The sequence below is a fragment of the Chelonia mydas genome, chromosome 1 (assembly GCF_015237465.2).
Source record: "Chelonia mydas isolate rCheMyd1 chromosome 1, rCheMyd1.pri.v2, whole genome shotgun sequence".
In the NCBI taxonomy this organism is placed as follows: domain Eukaryota; kingdom Metazoa; phylum Chordata; order Testudines; family Cheloniidae; genus Chelonia; species Chelonia mydas.
In genome coordinates this window covers 81773418-81786718 of record NC_057849.1, presented here as the reverse complement: position 1 = coordinate 81786718, position 13301 = coordinate 81773418, and the positions used below count along the sequence as shown (strand labels likewise).

The 13301-nt window shown below is 44.1% G+C and overlaps 1 long non-coding RNA gene across 3 annotated transcripts in view; it reads right to left on the bottom strand.

The window, feature by feature from the left end:
* Positions 1–4242, bottom strand: part of LOC119565837 — a 54888-nt gene extending 50646 nt beyond the window's left edge. For 2 of the 3 annotated variants that reach the window (XR_006287154.1, XR_006287156.1), the window contains exon 1: positions 3485–4242. This is a non-coding gene — a long non-coding RNA (uncharacterized LOC119565837). The remainder of the gene's footprint in view (positions 1–3484) is intronic. The other variant, XR_006287157.1, reaches the window with a different exon arrangement.
* Between the last annotated feature and the right edge of the window lie 9059 nt (positions 4243–13301).

The following is a 13301-nucleotide window of genomic DNA, read 5'->3' as shown; positions in this document are numbered from 1 at the left end:
ACAATAGCTCTTAGACATATGAACTGTTCCACTCAGCTCCTTCAGGGTCACATTGGGTCTGTGATTCTACAACCACGACACTTGGCATTTTTCCAAGACCTCAAGGAATTCACCAGTTTGCTGCAGCCCAGTTCACAATATTTAATTTTCAATCTCCCTTTCTCATGGAGAAATGCCTGAAGCTGCCTCTCACTCTCCGGCTTTCCCCACAAGGGATTACACTGTGTGCTCCCCGCATTGTTCCATGGAGCCAGGCAGTAGGGGTCTGGGGAACCAAAGCTAGTCTCGTCTCCAGTTCGTAACCAGTGCGTGGAGGAAGCCAGAAGTGTAGGCTGGCCTGCTGAGGTCCAGGATGCTGGGAAGATGAGCTGCTGAAGCCAACTACAAGCTCCCGGACATGAAGGGAAAAGAGCATCTGAGCTGTTCTGTCTGGACAACATCACTGCTCCCTCCTGGGGAGTCAGAGCCACTGGAGAATGGGGGGCAGCTGGCGGGGGGGGGGGGGGGTGGCGGGGAACCATCCACAATAGAAAGCATTGTTGCAAAAAGTCATCAAGGAATTTTACGTCCCATGAGTGTTTTCAGCTATAAGCCATAGCTGTGAATGCTTCTGTGGGAGGGAGGATGATTACAAAAAGTAGGTCAAGGTGATGAACTAATGTTGTTGTATAATTTAGGAGTTCCTGCAGCGGAACGTGGTCCCATCATGTCATACAGTGCACACGCCCCTGCTCATGGTAAGTTTTGCTCTGACTTTTTGAGCCTGGAAAGTTGCCATCAGTTCTCACTTGATAAAAAGCCTCATTTTACCTTTTCCATTTATTATAAGCTGTTTTCAAGTTACATTGGCTCAAAATACGGACAGGGAGCAACAGTTAATTTCTCCAGCCAGCTAATGCTAACAACATACGGAAGAAGGGTCTGCCGGGCCAGCTCTATAAACCTAGCTCTGTCCCCTCAGTTTTCTCACTGAACCTCCGTTCTATTACCTCATGTTCCTGCAGAGAACTTCACAAAGGCTTTTGACAGCAAAGCTCCAGAAGACCTTACCGGAGTCCAAATACATGCACACAGCAGGACAGAAAGGGACTGAAAAGGCTGAGTCTCTCCCCCTCTAATCCCCAGATGATTGATAAACCGCGTCTTGTTTTGCAGTTTCATATGAACATTTATAAAGTTGTTGAGGTTTTCTTTATTTTGTTTTTTGTTTTTTATTTGTGGGTGCAGAATTTCTTGTTCATGGAAGTAAGGGACTATTGGTACTGGCTAGAGCCAGAAACGCTGTGGGGAGGTATTGTGCAAGCTTCCTCACAGCTCTGCCAATTGACCTCAATTCTTGACCTGCAAAATCTCAGCTATTCATGACCGGTGCCAAATTATGCAGTGGTTTTGAGAGGCACACAACTAAACCAGCAAACTCTTTCTGACATGTGACCGAACTACTATTTGAACTCAAGTTTCAAGGTGACAGCTACGCAAACCCCAGCATTACATAGTGACCAAAACGTTGGCGTTTTGGGGCCAAACTTTCAAAAACAATCTAATTTTGTCTCTGAAGTCAACTGCTGAAGGAATATTCAGACACAATCAACTGTGCGTGCAAATCATCATTTCATACGCCCAGAGTAAATATTTTTATATCGTATTTACTGAACTGCTGATGTACACACAGGGCTGCTGACTGGAGGAAACTAGATACTAAGACAGTGTCTCAGTGGATATTTAAAGCAGGCACTTTACTCTCAATTGTGTAAGTAGAACCTCAAGGCAAGTCTGGATGTCTTCTTCCCTATTTCCCGCCCAGGGTATCAAAGGACTTAATTGCAAGTACTTGTGCAGTGATGCTCTTCTTGCAATATTTGCTGGAGTGCCATAGTATATGTTGGCTGTTCCATAAGAAACTACTTCTACCATGTTTTCCTATGTAGCCTGCAGCCAGAGCAACTCAACTATTTTTTAAAAGTCACTTTTTATCCATTAGTCTAATCTTTTTTTTTTTTTAATTTATGGTCCACAATACCCATTTAAGCAATTAATATAGTACACCTGAAGAATGTAAGTGTACAGTAAACAGTACCACAGGTAAAGAGCCTTTTCTTTGTTCGGACAAAGTAAAAAAAGTTTCCTATGTTTGCAGCAAGAAAAAGAAAGACGCTGTTTTTAAACATTGTTATCCCTATCAAGATGAACACTAGTGCTTTCCTTTTAAAGAACACATTCCAGCTCCAAATCCATTGCTCTTTTAGTTCCAGGAGTCATTCCATCTTTTTTTAAAAAAAGGAATCGAGCACTGAAAGAAAACACTGTACTCTATGAATGCTGCTTTATCGTTATATCAACAATTGCACAGGGCCTAGCATTTAGCAAGAGCAATTTACTTTTAGCCTAAAAACTTCCACATAGACCGAAGCAGACAGCACACACAACATCAGGATCAATACAATGTGCCTAATTTGCTGCACAGTGAGAGCAAAGTGCAGAAATGCTGTGGACAGCTGTTGTCAGCACTATATTTCATTGCTGTTAAGTTTACTTTATGCTATTCCTGCCTTGGTCATGTTCCAGCCAGAGGGGAAAGAGAGGAAAGGGAGGTTACAAAACAAAAGGCATTAGAAGTTCCATATCAACTCTTATTTGCCAATCCGGAAAAGAGTTTCGCAAATAGGTCACTCATTAAAAGTTTATATAGCTGAATTCAGGAAGGCCACCTCTAAGCTGAACAACCGTAAAGAAAAAAGGGTTTTATTGAGCCTTCTGGGTGGGCACAACCATCAGGCAGAATCCAAAGCTTACATAAAACATTACCTTTCAGATACTTATCTAGCCACTCAGTAAGCATTCAGTTATTATTTACCCTTATGCAAACAACTCAGTAATCATTTTTGTTCCTCTTTAGGGAAACCTTAAGTAGTAAAACTTGGCTACAATATTAAACAAGTCACCTTCATGCTGCTTCTTACCAATAAGGTAATATTATCAAGCAACCTGAAAAACAAAGGAATGACCCTAACAAATTAGGCCCCAATCCTACAAACGCTTACCCTTGTGCTTAACTCTGTGCACACACTGACATCAGTAGAACTACTTGCCCGTATAAAGCTAAGCATGCGTGTAAGTGTTTGCAGGATGGGGGCCTTAGAATTTGTGAAACTAGCTAGATAGTCTCACAGTGGAATTTGAAAACAATCAAAACACAAGTTATTCTCCAAACTCCCCAAAACAAAGGCCCAAGTATTAGTGTTGCCCCATTGACTTCAATGGGGCTATGACAAATTTACACCACCTAAAGTTCTACACCAAGAATACGGGTTAGAAATTGAGGCTACAGAAAAAGATTTGGGGCCTGATGATAAATTAAACGAGAATGCCTGTCAATCTAGACTGCACAATGTGCATCTCCTGCTACCTGACTTGCATTTTGCAACCTTAATGGTTTTGAAGGTTTTAAAATATTCTATAATCCTGGATCCCATACCATACTGACCTTTGTGGAGTACTGCTTGACATCTCTCCATACTTTATTACAGTACTAGTAATTTCGGTCTTCATTCTCCTTAAGCTTGTTCTCATTTCATGTAAAAGATTAAAATGTTCAGATTTAGTCATTAAAATACACAAAAGAATCTGAAGAAATACCTTAAAGAAATCTCTCTTTTATTAGTGCAGGTTGTATTCAACTTGATACTGAATTGGCTCCCAGTAGCTCACAGAGACAGGTTTAAGAGTTTTATTATTACCTATTTAATGCATGTATGGCCTTGCTCCAGGATTACCTGCCTGAACTTGCAATTGAGTAAATTCACAGAATAAATTTACAATAAGTAGACAAGGGTCTAAAAAACGTCCCCCAGAACACATCCAAAAACTAGTTTCACTCGTAACAAACAGAACATCTCATACCTTCCTAAACCTTGTCCATACACTGTTTGCTAATATTTCCAGAGCAATCCTTTTTCACTGGGATTCAGCAATCCCTATATGACAAGCTGAACATTAGGACTCATCACTGGCAGAGCCCTTGCCCTTTTTTTGCAGTGAGATTAATTCAGGAATCTAAGGGACCTGCAGCATCTCAAGGACTTGAATCATTTTAGATCTTAAATTTATCCAGCAAGTGATCAACTGGTAAATTAATATATTACAAATAGGGCTGTCAAGTAATCACAGTTAACTCATGTGATTAACTCAAAAAAATTAACTGCGATTAAAAAAATTAATTGTGATTAATTGCACTATTAAACAACAGAACACCCATTGAAATTTATTAAATATTTTTGGATGTTTTTCTACATTTTCAAATATATTGATTTCTATTCCAACACAGAGTACAAAGTGTACAGTGCTCGCTTTATGTTATTTTTTATTACAAATATTTGCACTGTAAAAATGATAAAAGAAATAGTATTATTCAATTCACCTCATACAAGTACTGTAGTGCAATCTCTTTATCGTGAAAGTGTAACTTAAAAATGTAATTTTTTTTTGTTACATAACTACACTCAAAAACAAAACAATGTAAAACTTTAGAGCCTGCAAGTCCACTCAGTCCTGCTTCTTGTTCAGCCAATTGCTAAGAGAAGCAAGTTTGTTTACATTTACGGGAGATACTGCTGCCTGCTTCTTATTTACGTCACCTGAAAGTGAAAACAGGAGATCACATGACACTTTTGCAGCCAGCATTGCAAGGTATTTATGTGCCAGATATGCTAAATATTCGTATACCCCTTCATGCTTCGACCACCATTCCAGAGGACGCTTCCATGCTGATGATGCACGTTAATTAAAGCTATGACTGAACTCCTTGGGGGAGAACTATATGTCTTCTGTTCTGTTTTACCCACATTCTGCCATATATTTCATGTTATAGCAATCTCAGATGATGACCCAGTGTTCCTTTTAAGAACACTTTCACAGCAGATTTGACAAAAACGTAAAGAAAGTACCAATGTGAGATTTCTAAAAATAGCCACAGCACTCGAACAAAGGTTTAAGAATCTGAAGTGCTGTCCAAAATCTGAGAGGGAGGAGGTGTGGAGCACGCTTTCAGAAATCTTAAAAGAGCAACACTCAGATGCGGAAACTACAAAACCCGAACCACCAAAAAAGAAAATCAACCTTCTGCTGGTGGCATCTGACTCAGATGATGAAAATGAACATGCGTCAGTCCGCAGTCCTTTGGATTGTTATCAAGCAGAACCAGTTATCACCATCGACTTATGTCCTCTGGAATGGTTGTCGAAGCATGAAGGGACATATGAACCTTTAGCGCATCTGGCACGTAAATATCTTCCATTGCCAGCTACAACAATGCCATGCGAACACCTGTTCTCACTTTCAGGTGACATTGTAAACAAGAAGCAGGCACCATTATCTCCTGCAAATTGTAACCAAACTTGTTTGTCTAAGCGATTAGCTGAAGTAGGACTGAGTGGATTTGCAGGCTCTAAAGTTTTACATTGTTTTATTTTTGAATGCAGTTATTTTTTGTACATAATTCTAAATTTGTAAGTTCAACTTTCATGATAACGAGATTGCACTACAGTATTTGTATTAGGTGAATTGAAATATACTATTTCTTTTGTTTTTTAGAGTGCAAATATTTGTAATAAAAATAAATATAAAGTGAGCACTCTACACTTTGAAATCAAATATATTTTAAAATATGTAGAAAACATCCACAAATATTTAAATAAATGGTATTCTATTATTGTTAAACAGTGTGATTAATCGCACGATTAATTTTTTAAACTGCTTGAGAGCCCTAATTACAAATACCGTCCAAAAATTGGGTAGGAGTCTTATGAGACGGCAAATTCTTAGTGGAATCTGAGCATCAGAGTAGTTATCAGTGGTTCACAGTCAAGCTAGTAAATGCTAGTAAATAAGCACAACTATGACATAGTTGGCATCATGGAGACTTGGTGGGATAATACACATAACTGGAATACTGGTATAGAAGGGTACAGCTTGCTCAGGAAGGACAGGCAGGGGGAAAAAAGGGAGGTGGTGTTGCCTTATATATTAAAAACATATACACTTGGACTGAGGTTGAGACCCTGCTCCTGAGCCAGCAGCAGCACACAGGCCCTGCTGTTCCCCAACCCCAGCTTAGAGTCAGCGATGATGAGGAACATGGGCAGGAGGAGGGGTCAGCCTCCATCTGCCCCCCCCCACCGCCCACACACCCAGAGGAGGCAGGATCCCAGTCTGGAGCAGCTTGGCTAGGGGGTGGGGGGCAGGGGAGGAGGAGGTGGGAGCCCAGCAACCTGGCATGCAATTAATGCTCATTAAAAAAATGCTTTAATTTGTTTTGAGTTAATCGCCTGTGTTAACAGTGATTGGCAACCCTAATAAAAACTGAAAATGAAGGCTCTTAGCTACAATTCTGTTTCACTGAAACTATATTGCAACCGTCAAAGTTTATGATACCAAGAGTAACATACCTAAATACTGATTTAAAATACAGTATAGGTTTACGAGGTGACCTACTGTGTAAGCAAGAGAGCTTTGGCACCTCTACCCCAATATAGAGAGAAATTATACATTTTTATAGTTTCTCTAGTTCATAGAATACTTGATTTTTCTGTTGATATCATTTCCAAACAACAACCACATTAATTTTGAGTTCTTTGATTCTATTCTGCAGTTACTATCTCCTTCTGAGCCAAAATTTTCTATGCTTTGGGACAGGAAGTGGGCTTGTTTTAGTGCAATCCCCAGATCTTCACATTGAAATCAGGAAACATTTTGTGGTTGGGGTGCCCTGGAATTCAGATTCATATTTTCCAAGGCCAGAAGGGACCACTGTGATAATCTACTCTGACTTTTGTAGAACATAGGTCACAGAACTTCCCCAAAATAATTCCTAGAGCAGATCTTGTAGAAAAACCATCTAATCTTGATTTGAAAATTGCAAATGATGGAGAATCCACCATGACTAGAGCCTTACCAAATTCACGGTGCATCTTGGTCAAATTCATGGTCATAGGATTTTTAAAAACTGTAAATTTCATGATTTCAGATATTTAAACCTGAAATTTCATGGTGTTGTAACTGTAGGGGTCTTGACCCAAAAGACGGTTCGGGGAAAAGGGGGGGGTCGCAAGATGATTGTCACCTTTACTTGTGCACTCCCTTCAGAGCTAGGCCCTTAGCCAGCAGCCGCTGCTCTCTGGCCACCCAGCTCTGAGGGCAGTGCAGAAGTAATGGTGGCAATACTGTAACGTCCCTACCCCTTGCAACTCCCGTTTGGGATGGGACCCCCACTTCGAGAAACGCTGGTCTCCCTCATTAAATCTGTATAGTTTAGGGTAAAAGTACACAGAAAACCCGATTTCACAGTCCATGCCATGAATTTGGCGGGGCCCTAACCATGACCCTTGGTAAGTTTTTCCAATTGTTAATTACTTTATTAAAAATGTACACCTTATTTCCAGCCTGAATTTGTCTAGATTCAGCTTCCACCCATTGGATCCTGTTATACCTTTCTCTACTAGATGGAATAGCACATTATTAATTATTTGTTCCCCATATAGGTATTTTACTGATTAATCAAGTCAACCCCTTATCCTTGTCTCTGTTAAGCTAAATAGCTTCATGAGCCTATCAAGATGAGGCAGGTTTTCTAAAGTCTAGAATGGTAGATACGCACTGAGTCACTTTAACTGGAGTTTAATCTTAACTGCTTAAGACCTTGGAGCGTGCTTGAATTTAGAGAAGTGACTATGTAAAAGACACCTTCCTGCTCAAGAAATCTGTTCTTTGTGTGTATTCAGAGTTATATTAGGGTCTTTGTGACAAAAGTTTGTCTTTTGTGTTGCTTTCTTTTTTTAAAACAGCACCTTTTTACTCTATGGTGCAGTCAGCACAGCTAAAGGTGAGATAGCTGGGTTCTATTTCTTCTTCCGCATTGTCAAAAGAATTAGGGATGCTAGGTATCATCTCATAAGACACTCTCAGATTTGGCAGACCTGTCACACATGCCTACATTTTAGGGATTCCACCCACTCAACCTGTCCCTTAACAAGAGCTCTCTCGAGGAACAAAAAGTAATTAAAAGAGTTTCTCAACAATTGAGAATGATGCAGAATTGTTAGTTCCTATTGCAGGCCAGAATTCTTCCCTCAGTTACAAAATTATCAGTATAGTTCTTTGGACTATAACAGGTTGTACAGGCGTTAACTGTGGGAAGAATTTGAACACAACTGAGCTGTACAAGTGTAACTGGGAGCATACATTGACCAGCAGAACCTTTATTACTAATGATGACGTGCAAGATAAGAACTCAAGTTGCAGAACTAATGGCCTGTGATGGGATGTTAGATGGGGTGGGATCTGAGTTACCCAGGAAGGAATTTTCTGTAGTATCTGGCTGGTGAATCTTGCCCATATGCTCAGGGTTTAGCTGATGGCCATATTTGGGGTCGGGAAGGAATTTTCCTCCAGGGCAGATTGGAAGAGGGCCTGGAAGTTTTTTTGCCTTCCTCTGTAGCACGGGTCACTTGCTGGAGGATTCTCTGCTCCTTGAAGTCTTTAAACCACGATTTGAGGACTTCAATAGTTCAGACATAGGTTAGAGGTTTTTCGCAGGAGTGGGTGGATGAAATTCTGTGGTCTGCGTTGTGCAGGAGGTCAGACTAGATGATCATAATGGTCCCTTCTGACCTTAATATCTATGAAACTCAGGTGGGTTTTGCAGGGCTGGCAACTCTAGAAAAAAAGCTCTTTTTTAATGCATCATTGAGCAAATATGATTTTTAAAAATCACTGAGACTCATAATATGGACACCCCTCCCCACCCCCCCCGGGCATCTTTACATTCACATTTCAAAGAACAGCCACGTTTTAAAACATTTAAGTAACATCACTTCAGGAGTAAAGGTGTAAATTCACCCTTCAGTATTTCTTCCCTGAAAAACCTCAGGGAAATTAAATGCAAAAAAATTAAGTTAATGCAGAGTAGACAAGCACTCAAACGTCAGGAAATTCATAAAATTGACGTATCTACTGCAACATTATCTCAACCAAATCACACATTAGTTGAATTCCCATAGAGCCCGGAGCCCCAGTCATGGACCAGGACCCTGTTATGCTAGGCCAGGAGTGGCCAACCTGTGGCTCCGGAGCCACATGCGGCTCCTTATATTGGCACAGACTCCAGGGCTAGAGCTACAGGCGCTAACCTTCCAATGTGTCGGGGGATGCTCACTGCTCAAACCCTGGCTCTGCCACAGGTCCTGCCCCCACTTCACCCCTTCCCGCCCCCTTCCCTGAGCCTGCCAGGCCCTTGCTCCTCCCCCTCCCCGGAGCCTCCTGCATGCCACAAAACAGCTGATTGGGAGGTGTGGGGAGGCGCTGATGGGCAGGGCTGCTGGTGGGTGGGAGGTGCTTGAAGCAGGGGTGGGTGGAGCTAATGGGAGGGGCTGCTGACGTATTACTGTGGCTCTTTGGCAACGTACGTTGGTAAATTCTGGCTCAGGTTGGCCACCCCTGTGCTAGGCACTGTACAAACACAGAACAAATAAATGGTTCCTGCTCCGAATGTTCAAAAAAAAAAAAAAAAGCCTAGTCAGGTCCCCCCGAATCATAAAATTTTTAAAAGTAAAATAAAAAAAATTGGGGAGGGAGGAGGAAAAGTGGGGCATTCGTCTTCTGCTTTTTAAGCCTCTAGAGTTCATGTTTCCATGCTTCTCTTGACAACTATGACTGGACTAGAAACATAAAAATAAACAAACAAACCTGAGATTCTCATGTAACCACAGACTCCGGAAATTGAGACGAAAATCACCAGGTATTGTGATACTTGTGACAGTCATAAGAAATGGCAACACTACTTAATGTAAACCTAATACTGCAAAAGTTGAAAAGGAGGACTATGGTATAATTGGCAGATTTTCTAGCTGAATATAGCACTGCAAATTACATTGCAACTGGCGGGGCTGGGAGAGGCCTGAGGCCCTGGTACAGCAACATAGTTCCCCCTGGTCAAGCTAACAACTGACTGAGGCCTGGCCTACATCTAAAACTTTTGCCATCGTAGCTATGTTGGTTGGGGGGAAGAAAAAGAATCACACCCTACCCACACCTATGTGAACAAAAGCTCTGGGTTAGAGAGATTATACTGGCAGAGTCCTTTTGCTACTATTTCATTCAGGAGCCAGCGCGACCTATACCAGCAAAACAGTGCTTTTGGCACTACAAGCTGGGTTTTCACTAGGAAAGTTTGCTAATATAGTTATACTTGTGTATCTATCCTAGCAGAGGCAACGTGTAGGGGAACATGTAGGAGCATGTGCGCCCCAGATTTGCTGCTTGGTTTGTACTGAGCATGCTCAGTAACACTGCTGAAGCCGGCTGCCTTCACTCTGCTGCCCCACTATCTGCAGGCCTGGGTTGTCTCTGTAACCAGCAAACGCTTTCTAGAGTATACAAAGCCTCAGAGTATTACTGGGCAACAAATGGGAGGCCTCCCTCAGCGTCCAGAATGCAGGGAAGGTTGTTTCATAGCTGCTGGGCTCCGGCAAGTCAAAATTGCTAGTTATTTATTTTGCATACTTCTCTGGTACAAAATAGTGGAAAATAAACTAAACAGCAACTAATCAGGTTTGCAATACCCTAACACAGTGGTCCCCAACCTTTCTGTAGGAATAGCATATTCCTATTCCCAGAAGACTGTGGCAGGCGCCAGACACCCCGCCGCTGAAATGCCGGTGAGAAGCAGCAGCGGTAAGAAACATCGCTGCCGAAATCCCGCCGACAAAAGGCAACACTTCTCGGCGGCATTGCAGCAGGTGGTTCACCGGCGGTGGCACTCGGCAGCCGCCTTTCCGCGGCACGGTGTCCTGCAGGCGCACACAACTGCTCCAGCAGGAGCCACTGCGCCCGCGGGTACCACGTTGGGGACCCTGCCCTAACATATCCAGGATGTGTAATGTGGCAAACTTAACACTACATGAGAAACAATGTGCCAAATTCAGACCCGATATAATTCCGCCAGGTCTGAATTTGGTCCCTTAAGTGAGTTTCCTGAACACCTATACTTGGATTCCTCAACCATGGCATTATGTTAGCATTACAAAAGTATGTATTAAATGAAAAAGTAAGTCCAAATGTTATGGACTTCGTTAAACAATGTTACAGTGCTGAGCACCAGCCTTAGAAACATGGATAGATACTTTGAATGGATGCTCTAACCAGCAAATTTGAACACTTGACTCTCCAGCATGTTAACGGCATGAGTGACACCACTTCAAAAATGTAGGGAAATAGAAAGTTACCTAGCTAGTAAAAGACAGTTACCTTTTCCTTAACTGGTGTTCTTTGAGATGTGTTGCTCATGTCAATTGCACAATAGGTGTGCGTGCTCGCCACTTGCACCAGTGCTTGAAGTTTTTCTCCTAGCAGTACCCGTGGGGGTGGGGGGAAAGGGGGTGAAGTGCCCGCCGCAACCCCCAGAGTGGCTCCTGCCTGGCATGGTATAAGGGGAACTACGCGCTCCCCCGACCCTCAGTTCCTTCTTGCCAGACAACTCCGACAGAGGGGAAGGAGGGTGGTGATTCCAAGCTATATCTGTTGGAGGTGGGTAGGAGTTCACAAGTTCCCAGGACAGAGGGCATTCCTGCTGAACCCGGCGTCATCCCTGGTTTTGGAGACGATTGCATAGTGCAAGGTGAACATGTGAACCAAAGACCACATGGCAGCCCTACAAATGTCCTGGATCGGGACGTGGGCCACGGAGGCAGGCAACGAGGTCTGCGGCCAAGTCGAGTGTGTCCTCACAATGGGTGGCAGGGGGACACCCGCCAGCTCATAACAGGAATGGATACATGAAATGATCCAATTGGAAAGCAACTGAGTGGAAATCGGCTGGGCCCAGCGCGCTCAGCTAAGGCGATGAACAGTTGCGAGGACTTTCTGAACGGCTTGGTCCACTCAAGGTAGAAAGCCAGAGCCCGCTGCACATCGAGCATGTGGAGACGGCACTCCTCACTGGATGCGTGAGGCTTGGGGCAGAGGACTGGTAGAAAAATGTCCTGAGCCATGTGGTAGGCGGAGATCACCTTCAGGAGGAAAGTGGGGCATGGGTGGAGCTGGACCTTGTCTTTATGAAAGACCGTGTACGGCAGCTCAGAGCCCTGAGCTCTAAAACTCGCCTGGCTGACATGATTGCAACCAGGAAGAGCACCTTCCATGAGAGGAGAGACCAGGAGCACGTGGCCAGTGGTTCAAACGGGGGCCCCATGAGAAGAACCAACACCAGGTTTAGGTCCCACTGCAGGACCGCAGGTCTAGCATACGGAAAAAGACAGTCCAAACCCTTAAGGAACCAGCCAGTCATAGCATGGGAAAATACTGTGTGCCCTTGCACCAGCGGATGAAAGGCAGATATGGCTGCCAGGTACACCTTGACTGATGAGGGCACCAGGCCCTGGGCCCTTAGGTGGAAGAGGTAATCAAGGATAAGCTGGATCGGGGTGGTCACCGGAGAGACACCCTGGTCTGCCACCCACTTAGAAAACCGGGACCACTTCACCAAATAAGCACGGAGAGTGGAGGGCCGTCTACTTGTGAGGAGGGCACGCTGAACCTGCTCTGAGCACGTCCTTTCCTCTCCACCTAACCACTGAGCAGCCACGCCACGAGGTGAAGAGCCACCAGGTTGGGGTGGAAGAGGCAGCCCTGGTCCTGAGAGAGCAGGGCAGCAACGGCCACGGCGGAGCTACCCCCAGGCCCGTGAGGGTCCTAAACCAATGCTACCTGGGCCACACCGGGGCAATGAGGAGGACCCGGGCCTTGTCCGTCTTTAACTTCTCCAGGACCCTGCTGATTACAGGGAACAGGGGAAAGGCATAGAGAAGCTGGCCAGACCAGGACAAGAAAAAGGCATCAGATAGCACCCCTCCTGAGCCCCCCTCCCCGGAGCAGAACCGGGCCATCGCCGGTTCGGTCGAGTCACGCACAGGTCCACCTGGGGAGTTCCCCACCTTCAGAAGAGCTGGTGGGCCACTTCCAGGTGGAAGGACCACTCGTGTTGCGAAGAAAAGTCCCTGGTCAAGCGATCCGCCCGGTAGTTGGAAGGCTATACAGAAGTCCCACAGCCTGAGGGCTTCGTGGCAGAGGATCAGGCCCCACCTTGCCTGTTGATATAGAACATTGAGGCCGTATTGTCTGTGAGGACCCTGACTACCTTGTCCTCCAGGTGCAAGTGGAAGGCCATACACATCAGCTGCACCACCCTGAGCTCCTTGACGTTTATATGTAAGGTCAGGTCTTGGGTCTGAAAGTTCCTCACATGGGCCCCC